The sequence below is a fragment of the Falco punctatus genome, assembly GCF_963210335.1.
Source record: "Falco punctatus genome assembly, chromosome: 14".
Lineage (NCBI taxonomy): Eukaryota > Metazoa > Chordata > Aves > Falconiformes > Falconidae > Falco > Falco punctatus.
Genome location: NC_137594.1, coordinates 19,585,253 through 19,597,398, shown reverse-complemented (window position 1 = coordinate 19,597,398; position 12,146 = coordinate 19,585,253). Strand labels below are relative to the sequence as shown.

General features: G+C 48.1%; 1 protein-coding gene across 1 annotated transcript in view; it reads left to right on the top strand.

Annotated features, from left to right (window-relative positions):
- Nucleotides 1–12,146, top strand: part of LOC308053505 (uncharacterized protein) — a 480,417-nt gene that overhangs the window by 88,949 nt on the left and 379,322 nt on the right. The window lies entirely within an intron of this gene.

The window sequence follows — 12,146 nt, the reverse complement described above, 5'->3', positions numbered from 1 at the left end:
ATCTCATTGATATCCGTGGGTTAAAAAGCAATTTTTACAACTTAAAGCAATCAGAAATCAGCTTAGTGTACAGACTTACTAGACCAAAATAAGGCCCAAGAGACTGTATGCTAAGCTGATTTCTGATTGCTTTAATTTTTTTAAACTTTTATCAAAGATTAATGGTCAATTATCTGGCAATCTGATTTTCTGGTACAGATTCCATTTGCATAATTTCATAGACGCTTAAAATATGACCAGACTCTAATCAGTATGAAATGGGTTGAGGCATGGCTTGGTATGGCTGATCAAAATCAGCCACAATCCCTGTAAATATGTACTATTGCTGTAGTAACGAGGGCGGTTTTAATAGACTGTCGTCTGAGCAGTAAACAATCGGTTTAGATCTTTGGGGGTTTTGTTCTCTGCATGGCTAAATATGACTTCAGGGCTAATAGGCAAAAGTATGCAGTCAAAACTTGCTCTCCTTCAGGTTTTTCATTATGTGCTTGAGCACCACTGTTTCCGCAGGTATTCCTGCCATTTATCTACTTTTGCTACAAGACTTGCAAAAACGTCCATCAAACTGCGCACACAGAGGTTAAAGTGGGAAATACTCTGCAATATTTGCCCACTAGAGTAATCTTTCCTTAAGTCATATGAGTGTGGAGTACCACTCTTTTGTAATATGTCCCTGAATGAGAGGTTAACCCCCCCTCCCTGCCTCACTCCCCCCAAAAAAGTCCTAAAAAGCGTATACCCTGGGATTAACGAAAGTTGATTTCCCAAAGAAAGCTGATAATGTGGATATTTCAAGGCAAGGAAGGACAGCCAGTTTCTCTGCTTCTGCTCCCTGTATACATCATGGGCCAAGAGAATGCTCTGGCAGCTGGATGGAACTGCTGGAATACATCCTCTAGAAAGAAACCCGATCTTGATTTGGAGGTGTCAAGAAATGGAGAATTCACCATCTCCTTTGATCATCTGATCTAGTGCTTAATTATTCTTCTGTTCAAACGTGTTCCTTATTGTTCATATTTTTCTGCTTTACCTCCAGTCTGTCAAGATTTTCTCTGGTACCTGGCTGTCATGCACTGTGCTACCTCTGTCTCCTTTTCAGTTTAGCTAAACTGATCCAGCCCTTCAAGGAGCCATCAGTGTGGCACTCGACGGTGTGCAATGCATCTGTGTTGGCTTTAATCCAGTCCACTTAGCAACAAAAGCGATGGAGACAGCCAAAGGATGACTACAGGATGAAGCCGACCACGTGGTGGACAGGCTTATATAGTTAATGCTGCACCCTTCTGCAGCTGTGACATCTCTCTTGATGTTACCAAGCCAAACTAGACAAAATCCCACCTCCTTGCTGCAGTGCAGACTGAAGTGAGCCATATTTTCCAGCTCTTTTTTTGTTCAGGCTGTTTGGAGAGGGTGGGTGTTTGTGCTCTTTAATCTTTCAAGATTTCTTCCAAAATAGGAGCCTGGAATTCTGCTGGTGTTCTAGTTGTGGTACTTTGCTGTTAAGTGATGGCTATTTCTCACTTGGAGATTTATTCGGAGGGTTTTTAGTCTGGAGAGATTGAGAGCCAGTGGGTCACCAGTTGTTTAGTTGCCAGGACAATCTGCTGCCGTGGAGGAGACCAGCTCCTGGGTCTTGGGACAGTGGGAAAGACTGTCTCACTGGCAGGCATTCCTGGAGATACCTCTGAGCCCAGGTCCACCAGGAATATGCAGTTTGGGAGTGCTCAAGTGTGTGTCAGACAGCCCGTGATGAGGGGCAAATACGTTCTGCATCTGCCAGTGGTTTGTGGGGTTTTGGTGGCGTTGTTTTTAAAGGAGAAAAAAAAAAAAAAAGTGGGGGTGATCAAGGGTCCAGTGGTTTCATTCCCTTTAGTATATCAGTGTCTGACATGGTTAGGTGTCATCGAAAAGGACTGAGCAAATTGGTGGAGAATGTTAAAAGAAAAAATCTGGTCATCCTGCCACCCACAGCCAACTGTGAGACAGCTTCTGCTTGTGTATGGTGAGCTGGCGGGGGGGGGGGGGGGCGGGAATGCTCATGTCTTCTAAATCTTTTTCACTTCATCGCAAACTTTCCAAGGATGGGAGTTATAAACAGCCAGAACTTCTGTACTAACCCAGTTCCTTCCATTCTGGTTTATCCATAAATACTAATTTTTTATAAATCTGAAAATAAATGCAGGGAGGGTTCCTCCCATCTTCTGCTGGTGTTATAGGTCACAAGGCTGATTACTCATCTGTCCTGTAAGTACATGATGCACATACATAGAGAAATGGGTCAAGAGAAAGCTAAAGTCACAGAAAGACATGCACAAACTTTGGGATTTGTTTTCCTTGGTGGTTTGTGGGTTTTTTTTCAAGTCCTGGTTTGATTTTTAAACCAGGTGAGCTTCTGAAGACAAGGAGTGCAGGACTGGCAAAGCCTACCTTCCTCGGGTCCCTGAGTCCCACTCCAGTGGTCGGCAAAGAAAAACAATAAGCTTGTTCCAAATGTTGGTATGAAACAAAAAGAAGACTCCTAGATGAGAGAACTCAAATTGAAAGAAACAGTAGATTTCTGGTTATCAAAAAATATAAGAGTCTGTGTGTGTAAAACTCCATTCACTTCTTTCCACCAGGGACCCCCTTGCAGAGCTTTCTCCTCCTGGTTGTGTTCATTTCTTTTGTTGTTTTGCAGCATCTTTTTGAGGTGGGTTTTTTTTGTGTAGCACCATTTCTTTGTACTACTGATGTTTCCTCCCAAAACATAAACAAAAGGAAGAGAAATGCCTTATGGGGAAAAATCCTATGAATTATATAAAGACACTTATAATTTATTTTAAGACTTTAGAACCGCCTGATAAATTTAAACAGGTATATATATATATAAATATAAAACATTACTGTGGAGTGCACAGAACAGGAAAATATGGATCTTGAAGATTAACAGAAATTAACCTGTTATCTTCCTCCTCCATTTAGTTCCACAAGATTTTTCTGCAAAGATGTGAGTGAGTACTATGGATCTGAACCTGAAATGTCTTTAAGTTTTCGAGTATTCAGGGTCAACTACCAGAATTTTATGGTGATGATCGAGTTTCTGAGAAAAAGTCTATGAAGGTTTTGTTTTGACCCCGAAAAAGTCCCCTCCCAGTGGAAGTCTCACTCATATGAAGGTCATGTTAATATATTCACTGGGGCTTCTACTTGTGAAATTAAACAATAAGAGATGGTTCTCAGGTTTGTTTTGGTTTAAACTGTTATTTTAGTTTAAGATATGGTAAAGTGAAATGCAGCTGTGGAAGACTGTTGTAATCTTTGCAACAGTGAGACAAAACTCCAAGATGCAATCCTATGATATGTGAGGGCTTGCAGTCGATCTGGTTTTTTTCTTTTAGAAACAACTATTCTTGCCCTTTCCATCATAAGAAAGCTTCACAGTTCTCTGAATTTATAAAAAATGCCTATTTATAAGCACAGGTATATATTTAGGTTTATAGCTCTGTATTTATAGGTCGCATTTTTTTGAAAAGTTAATTACAAAATGTAAAATTTAACGTTCACTCATTTGTTCCTCCCCACAAAATTCCCACGTTGAAGTGTCCAACCTGTGCCTGAGCAAACACTGCCGGCCGGTCAGCTCTGTGGTAGCTGAGCGGGGGGCAAGGGGTCAGGGAGCGGGTCTGCACGAGCACGGGGACAAAAGTTGTTACGAGTTCAGTACCTGGGGAGATGTGTGTCTGCAACATCCATCAACCTTCCTCAGGGAATCTCATGTGATTCTGCTAAAGAATAGGGGTTTCTTTCTGTTTCGTATTTATGCAAATAAAAAGTGAACCGGAAAAGACATCAATGAGAGTGAATTGGCAATATCAAGTCAGTTTTACGGCCCGGTCTCAGTCCTCAACAAATCAAGTAGGAAAAATGTGTCATTTATCAATATAATAAACAGGTATATTGCCTCTAAACCCAAACAGCTCTCTTGCAACCATGTCTTGGAGCAAACAACCCATATCCTTTGCAAAGCATTGAGTAGGACCTCTCTGTATCACTGCTTTCTTTAGTCAGTGCCACTGGCCATCAAGCTGCCAGCATGCCATTTATCCAGCTGTGAGCCACCGCTGGGAATTTGGCAGGTTGGGCTAGCTTCTGTTGGCACCTTATGGAGGAAAATACCTAGATTTTCAATGCACTTTATATAGGGTAAAATTGTGTTCCAGGCTTTGGACTAATAACCACTATTAGCAGAGCTTTATAGACATGTCAGTGTACCTGGCTGGAAGGCTGGAAGGCTGGAAGAAAATGAGTGAGCTCTAGCAGAGATTTCATTATACCTTCTGATTTTGGGGGACTTCATTTCTTGCTTCACTCTGTCTTTCCCCTACTTTCTATCTCAAATAATTCTTGTCAAAAACATCATTTTAGTCCTTTAAATTATACTTTCCCCCTTGGTATTGCCCATCACAGATTTGTATAAAAATATGGTTTAGGTTGTATTTTCAATTGTGCACATCACTGCTGTGATTTGCATGATCAGTCATAGCAATTGCATGTAGGGGAAAGAAACAAGCATGCCATTCCCAACCAGCTCAGTGAGCACAGGGCACGAGTACAGCCCTGCGGCCAGGATTAATCCCTCTGGACTTTAGGAATTTCAGGTTATTGCCTGACTCGGGAGCACGGCTGCTCCAGGTTCCTCTAGAGAGGAAGACATCTCTGAAACTGTTCTGGGTGTCAATGGGAGAAACTTTTTTCCCCATTTATTTGAGATAGTGGCCAGAGCGCACATAGCCTCATGCTAGGGATTGGCTGAGATACGCCAGTCAATTTAAGAAATTATGCAATGCCAGGCAGATGTTTGTGTTCTCCCACAGTGATTATAGGAGCTTTGTTTCTGTCAGAAATCAGGCCAAAAGTTTTATTCCGGAGAACAAAAACCAGCGTGTTCTGAAGACAAACAGTGTGCACAGAGTTTTCTCTGGGGAGAGGCTGAGGGAACTAACCATGCGACGGATGATGTTCAAGGTCCCTTCACAGACTGCTGCACTCATGACTGGGCTGTTTGGGCTGCTGTGAGCAAAAACACAGACCTGAAGTTTCGGTCTATCAATGAAACTCTGGTGACTTCCATACAGTAGTCAAGAAAAAACCCACTAGACTTCAGCGTGGTTTTCCCAGGAGGGATAAACACTGCTTATCGGTGAAGCTTAGAAAACTATAGTGCATGAAACTGTAGTGCACTGAATTTCGTAATTAATAATCCAAGTGGTGCTAATTTTGTCATCGTTCTTACAGGTCTGATGTATGGGCTGTACCAGTCTGACCTGACGGTTAGCAGTGAAGGGGGCAGTGAGAGGCGAGCACTGCGCTGTGCTCCAGAGAAGCCTTCGGACTGAGACTTGGGCATCTCTGCACAAAGAGAGCACATAGTTCCGCGAGGAAGTGGGGATCACTGGGTCACTGCTGTGTCCTGGTTCTCCTTGGCTCTCAAAATGTCATTTGTGAGCCTTTGCAAGTTAAACCAATCTTAATGCCATGCTGAGTGGAGCTGGAGGTGGTGCAGCCCTTGGCCAGCCTCAGGATTTGGGGTGCAAAGTGACTAGAGACCATCTTTGCTCTTACCTTTTGGAGTTGTGCTCTAAGTCCAATTGTCCCTGAGCCTACACTCCCACACCGTAATTACATCTGCTTCATTTACAGAATACCGTGTATTATATTCGTAGCCTGATTTTTAAATGTGTATGAAGGGAAAATGAGGTTATCTTATTGCTGTAATTGAGAGGAACTAGGACAAGTTTTATTAATTTCCTGCCACAGAATACTGAGTAAGCCAATATTTTACGGGCAAGTTCAGGGAGAAGAGTAATATATGTTACATTTCTGAATTCTGGAGGATATTTGGAGAGTTTTACTGGCAATTGATTTTTCTACAGGTAAATTGTAATGGTTGATAGGCAGATGTGCCCCTAAATATAGTGTCTCCACTGAGATGCACTCACTAAGGGTACAATGAAATGGAAGCAGAAGGTGTATCAGCTCTGCTCTGACAGGCAGTGAGAAATTGGAAATTGGAAATCCTGCCTGTAGAAGCTGCCTTTCCCTCAGCTAAGGCAGCTGTTACTGCACTATCTACATTACTCTGCATGCTGAAGGTTCACAGAAACAGTATACGCGTATCTTTAAAAAATCAGTACTTTGCCATGCGTGTTAAGAAATTATTTCTCCTTAGAGACATGACTTTGTCCTGGTCTGCGTTAACTTTTACCTACCATTATTTTCTATCATTCCCAAACAGCGCTATGTTTTTGTAAGTCTTCAGTTTTCTGTATCTCTGTGCTGTATCAGCTAAAGATTTAAAGCTCACACTTGATGTTCAGCACTGGTAAATGCTGCTGAGCCCTTGAGCTGCCAGGCCTTTGCGGAGGGGTCTGCGGGACACTCCTGGTTGTGCAGCCCTTGGAAGAATGAGCTCAGGTGGTTCCAGGAGGAGGCACTTCTGTCCCCAATGACAACATCCCTTCGCTGGGGCTCCTGTCCCGTGCTGCCGAGGGGATTCTGGGTGAGCAAGGGGGTGGTCGCTGTGGCCTCGGAGGAGGCAGCAGTAGTGAAAAGAGCAGGAGGGACTGACCCTGTGCATGAGAGATCATCTGCTTTCGGTTGTGCTGCTGCTTGTTGTTATAGGTGGGTGAGCGGAGAGATTTTCACCCTGTTGGTTTTACCTGGTCCTGAGGATGTGTGGGCTGCAGTGTGCCAATGAGAATGAGTTAGTACCATCATCTGCCAGCGGGGTTACCCTGCAGTGCTTTTGACCTTTCTTTGGGAGAGAACAGGCAAATAAATGCTGAGGTGGTGGCTGGACAGCAGAACTGCTGCTGCTCTGGGAGGATTTCAGCTTCATTTCTTAGCAGTATGGGGCTGTTCACGTTTTGGGTCTTTTCTTCATGCTGCAGTGATTCATGGGGACTCATTCATTCATCTCCTCGCTCCCTGAGTGGCTTTGGGATATTTCAGAATTATCTTCCTGTATGGGCAAAGGTGAGATCTTGAAAATATAGAGCAGTGCCCTGAAACAGCAGTGTCCTGGGTGTCAGTTAGGTAACGGTCAGGCTGTGGTACCTGGCCAGGGCTGGTATCACACATCTTGCTTCTGTTCCTCTTGAGTACTTAGCATTCAAGGGAAAAGCAGCTGTCCTTCCTTAGTCACTGATGGTTCTGGATCATGGGCTAGCAGGCTGGTTTGCTGCTGATACAATGCTGCAGCAGAATTGCCCATTCTTAATATGATCACAGCTCTGCTGCCAGTGACACTTCTCAAAAGCGCTTTGTTTGTCCTGTTGTCCTGCGGGTGTAACAAATGACCCACTTTTCACTCTGGGGAGCTCTCCGCAACTGTGCTGTCAGGGAGACTCATGCTCCACAGGCAGTGCTGCGCTCCAGGAAAGGTCTGCTACTGTGAACACTGCAAGAGAGCATCGGCAGAAAGGTCTGAGTGCTGCTAGAAGCAAGTTACCCTCCTGCAATATGTGGAGCATTTGTTCTCCTACCAGCTGAGCATGGTGACCAGGTTGTCAGACCTCCCCAGAATAAATTGCAGCTGGAGGCTGCGGAGTCGCAAAGCAAATGGTCAGATAAACAAAATTTAACTGGGAAGCACGAATCCCCAGTAGGCTGCTGACTCGGAGTTCCTTGTTGTCCAATTCCTTGTGCACTAATCCCTTACTACTGCTGTGCCTCACATGTTCTGCGTAGGGAAAACCTGAGCATGGTGATGTGGATGACTGATTTTTCTGTTACGTGTAGCGAGCAACAGTGGGATCAGTTGTGGCAACAGGGAGCTCAAGTTGCTGTTTGTTTCTTATCTGTTCAATAAATTTAAGATGTTCTAGTAAGCAGATGGCTGTAGAGGGCATCTTTTAGATGTTGTACATTGACGATGTGTGTATTTAAAATTCAGCAGTGAATCCACTTGAATGAGTCATCCTAGTCAGGTGGAGGAGACTGTACTGTTACATTTTTGATTAAAAACTGGAGTTAGCTTGCACGTTTCACATTTAGTCTGCAGGCCAGCTCATGTGGGCCTGTTTTTTGGAATGGTCTGCATGGCCAAGGGCACCTGCCCTTCACCAGGCAGGCTGACAGGTAATCATGCCAAGTCCCTTCTCTGTCACCCCAGGCAGTATTTGGGGCAGGCTGGCAGGTTCACCAGCCTGGCTGTCTTGTCTGGTAATGCAGAAATTCTTCCACACACACCTCTTCATCAATGAGCTGGTGCTATGGCATGAACTCAGGACTTCCCTAGTAGCAAACTCGCACTTAGAGCTGTGCTGGGTTAAACAAAAGCAAAACAAAAGAAAAAAAAAAAAACCAAACAAAAACCCAAACCCAAAAGTATGGTTTTGCTGGTGCACATACCGAGTATGATAGATTTAAATCAAGTTTAAGACCTGTCTACTGTAATTTAATCCATTAAGCTAAAGTGGACGTGCACATGAGTTGGAAACATCCTGGCAGGGGTAACTACAGCCCCTCCCCATACACTGTAACCTTCCTCTGTATCTAAAAGCATTTTGCCGGCTCCTGTCGCGCTCTGCATGTGTGCGTGCTCCAGTGGGAACAGAACACCAGACACAGCCATCCGGGAAGCTGTCCCACCAATTTCAGCATAATACAGGTCCTGAGAGTATCTTTCCCATAAAATATCTTATTCTGGCTGAAACCAAATATTGGCAATTCACTTTTGAGTAAATGGGAATTCACTTTTGAGTAAATGGGCAATGATTTTGCTAATCCCTCTATAGCAAAACTGTGTCTACTCAAGAAGGAAAGTCTAATGTTAGGGTCTGTTTGCTGAGGAACAGGGTGCCAGCCTTGGGAGAACATGTCTCAAGGAATCACTCCTTGCCTCATTTCATGCCAGTGGATCCATAGGTGTCTGCAGAAGTCTCCTGTGTGTCTGTTCAGGCTCCAAGGCCTCCCTTGCTCCAGCGGTACACAAAGCTGCCCTAATGACAGGGAAAGCTAGAGAGCAGTTGTCTTAGTTCTTAAACCTGCACATATTAAGATTTAAGAGGTAGTGATTGAACACTACAATCAGTTATCTTATTGCCCGGACACCATCCCAGGAAAGATAGATAACATCTAAAGCACTAGGAAGATGGTAAGGAAGAAAAGAAAATGAAAATCTGCTCAGTTTTCTTGAGGTTTTCCCCTCAGGCCCTTCAGCAGGGCAAACATTACTGCTGGGTTACTAACGGCAGTAGGGAGTACACCTTGACAGCAGCAGAGCAGTGTATTAGGGTATTTTCTCTTCTTTAGATGAAAAGCCCAGCTTTTGGATTCAGGCTAAAAAAAAAAAAAAAAAAAGTATTCAACCTGCTAAGTAGATTGAAAGAGAATCCAGATTAAATAAATCATTAAATCATTCCAGAATGTTATCCACCTGTTCTGGCCTGTAATTTATTTTCAGATGAACAGTAGGTAAAAAAAAAAAAAAATACAATGGCAAAAATTATTTCCCCTTAACAGATGCTTTGATCCTGAATTGACACCTGGCCTGGAGAGCCGCTTGTGCAGCTTTTGAGATCATTTTGAACTAATTGCTCCAATCCACTGCTCCATAACCTCAACAGCCACATAATACTAACACTTCTGCTGTAGCCACCTTTGAAGAGGGATCTCCAAGGGTTTTGCTGCTGCAAGGCCAGTAAAAATCATCCCTTCAATGTGGGATGGGAAATCTGTTTGAGGGGACCATCAAGTACCAGCCAGCTGGGCGTGAGGGGTCCCAGACCATTTCAGTGTCAGGGTCACTCTCCTTATGTGCTGGTACGGGAATAAAGAAAGGTTTCCTCTCTCCTGTGTTCCTTAAAGGAGGGTTGTGCTTCCAAAGGCTGGGAAGTGCTCATCTGGGTAGTTACTTGGGTTGTCCAGACCTTCTCACGTCTCTCGGATGGTTCCCAGTGCTCTCTAGGAGAGCACCAAGTGTGTTATGTGCCACCCGTGTTGGCCGGGGGTGGGAGGGAGGTGAAGGGCTGGGAGCAGGTGACCAAGGATGGAGGACAGCACCGGTGCCGGGAGCATGGGGCAGGTGAAGATGATTGTTGCCCAGCTCTTCAGCATCTCCTCTCTGCCCAGCTGCAGCTGAAGGCAGCCCCAGCCCCAGCCCCCCATTTCACGTCTCTCCGGTGTACATTTAAACAGATTTAGCCAGCTCGGTGGACAGCTTTCACAGGAATTCTCCCATTTCCCGAATGCAACAACGTTAAAGCAGGAATCCGGTGCAGCGGCCCGTCTGGGGGGGACAAGTAGGGGCAGAGACCCCTCAGCCCGAGGTGCGCGGTGCCCAGGGGAGGGCGGGGGGTGCCCATCTCTGCCCTCCGCTGTCGGGGACGGCTTCTCTCCTCCGTAAATCAGGCTGACACACTCCAGCGCCGGGAGGTTTACTGCCGGCCACAGCCCGGCTCTGCGCTACCTGGGGCCGGGCACCGGGGCCGCTGCCCCCGCGGGGAACGGGGCCGGCCGCGGGGGTCACCGCGGGGGCGCAGGAAGGGCCGGGGGTGGCCGGGGAGCCGCGCCGTCTCGGCCGCACAAAGCCGCCTTGTCATCGCGGCCTCCTGCCCCCGCCGAGCCCGTAATTGTCTTTGACAAAACTTCATTAGCGAGCGCGGCGGCGGCGGCGGCGGCCCCGCGGTCGCGCTGCCTTTGAGCGGGCGCAGCCGAGTGGCGCGGCCCCGCCGCCGCCCGGGGCCATTAGCCCGGCAACTTTGTTTGAGAAACGTCCCACCCCAGCGGGGGCCGCGTCAATCAGCCCTGCCGCCTGCCCCGCCGCTCCCCGCGGCCGCTAATTGGGGGGCGATGCGGGGCTGGCGGAGCCGGTGCCAGGCGCGTCCCAGCGGGCTGCGGAAGAAGGGGAGACCCGGCCCTTAACGAAATCGGGGGGGGGGGGCTTTCCGGCGGTTTCTCGGCTCCCCGGCTCGGGGGCAGCGGGTGCTGCACCTTGCGCGTCTGGCGCAGGGGGGCGAGGGGCACTGGTGGCTGCGACGGGCCGGGCTGCGGGACGCCGCGGAGGGGGGGGGGGGCTCGGCGCTGCCCCGGCCCCACCGCCCCCATCTCCCCGCCCCGCAGGAGCGGGCCCGGAGCTCCCCACTAGACGTGGTCCTGCGGGGCCCGGCTGGCCCGCTCGGGCGGCCAGCCCCGGCTCGCTCGGAGGGCTCAGCGGCATTGCAAAGCCCGGCCTTGGGACATTTAAATGTGTTCACTGCGGCACCTCCGTGCCGAGTCTGTTCCTGGGACACTCGGGTGAGCCCCTTAATTTAGGTTTGTGCCCGGGCGCTCGCAGGCTCCGCTGCCGGTATTAGTTCTCCATCAATCTCCGCTCTGGTTTTTAATCAAAACAGTATTCGGAATATGATTCCCGGAGATTATATTTTGAGAGATTTGCGATACATATCTTGCCGGCATGACAGATTGCAGGGGAGTCCTGGGCAGGCGGGATAATCTGCATCTCGCTCGCTTGACCTTCAGAACTAGGGGAGCAAAAGTAATAAAGAGAAAATAAAAAAGTCTTAATGCTCCCGGAGAGGTTACCTTCTTACTGCCTTAAAAAGACCTCGACGCCCGCACCCGACTAATGAACCGCGGCAGGGGGCTGCGCGGCCCCTCGGGCGCTCGGAGGCCGGGGCAGGGCCGGGAGCGGGGCCGGGAGCGGGGCAGCCCCTTGCCCGGCTCCTGTCACCTCCCGCGGGCAGCGCAGGCGCCCGCTGCGGAGCTGCCTCCCCGGGGAGCCCCTGCCACAGCCGCCGGGTCGGGGCGGCCGGGCCCCTCGGCCGGGACACGGCGGGGAGCGGAGCCCGTCCGCGCCGCGGGCACCGTGGGGAGCCTGCGCCAGGTCCCAGGGCAGATACTACCTGTCCCCTCCGATGGGAGAGGAGGGGCGGAAAAGTCGCCTTGCAAGAACCCTTCGAAAGGGCCTAACTAATACTTTTTATTACAAGCCCTAATCCTTCAAATCCGACTTGAAATAATGTTTATCTTTTCGCAGCTTAATTTCCCCTACTCTAAGCTGTGGGTCACTGCAACAGACTGCGGCTTCTGCACCGCCGCTTGCCCAGGGCTGCTTCTGGCGGACCCTGCCCCGCTCCCGGCCGCTCCGTTGCCGCCTGCCCTCC